We start from the raw sequence: 945 nt of genomic DNA, 5'->3' as shown, positions 1-945 counted from the left end.
TATATATATATATTTGTCACCTAGTTTCTGGCAGAGAGCTCCTAAAATTGTTGGTATTTCCTGAGTGATGGGAGTCTTTTGTTGTTCATAAGAAGCCCCTAACCTTTATTTTTATTTCTTTTTTCTTTTCTTTTCTTTTTTTTTTAAATTAAATCATCGCTGTGTACATTAACACAGTCATGGGGTACAATGTGCTGGTTTTATATACAATTTGAAATATTTTCATCAAACTGGTTAACATAGCCTTCATGGCATTTATGGCATTTTCTTAGTTATTATGTTAAGACATTTATATTCTTTTTTTTTTTTTTTTGTAGATTTTGGCTGGGGCTGGGTTTGAACCTGCCACCTCTGGCATATGGGGCCAGTGCCCTTTGAGCTACAGTACTGCCCAAGACATTTATATTCTACATTTAGTAAGTTTCACATGTACCCTTGTAAGATGCACTGTAGGTGTGGTACCACCAATTACCCTCCATCCACCCATCCTCCCTCCTCCCCGCCCCTCCCTTTTCCCTTTCCCCATATTCTTGGGCTATTATTGGATTATAGCTTTCAGAAAGCTATAAATTAGTTTCATAGTAGGACTGAGTACATTGAATACTTTTTCTTCCATTCTTGAGATACTTTGCTACGAAGAGTATGTTCCAGTGCTCGCTTTGGCAGCACATATACTAAAATTGGAACCATACAGAGAAGATTAGCATGGCCTCTGCACAAGGATGACCCACAAATTCGTGAAGCGTTCCATATTTTTGTCCATTAAAGGGCAAGTTGAATGCAAAAAAAAAAAAAAAAAGAATATTTTCCAGCTCCATCCAAGTAAACATGAAAGAGGTAAAGTCTCCATCTTTCTTTAAGGCTGCATAATATTCCATGCTGTACATATACCACAATTTGTTGATCCATTCGTGGATCGATGGGAACTTGGGCTTCTTCCATGAC

The 945-nt window shown here is 37.2% G+C and overlaps 1 non-coding gene across 1 annotated transcript; it reads left to right on the top strand.

Annotated features, from left to right (window-relative positions):
- The first annotated feature begins 650 nt into the window (after positions 1 to 650).
- Positions 651 to 757, top strand: LOC111723545. The gene has a single exon (XR_002772066.1). It is a non-coding gene; the product is annotated as a U6 spliceosomal RNA (small nuclear RNA).
- The last annotated feature ends 188 nt before the right edge of the window (positions 758 to 945 follow it).

The sequence above is a fragment of the Otolemur garnettii genome, unplaced genomic scaffold (assembly GCF_000181295.1).
Source record: "Otolemur garnettii isolate 467f Iridium unplaced genomic scaffold, OtoGar3 scaffold00012, whole genome shotgun sequence".
Taxonomy (NCBI): domain Eukaryota; kingdom Metazoa; phylum Chordata; class Mammalia; order Primates; family Galagidae; genus Otolemur; species Otolemur garnettii.
Note: the sequence above shows the minus strand (reverse complement) of the source record. Positions and strands in the feature narration are given on the sequence as shown.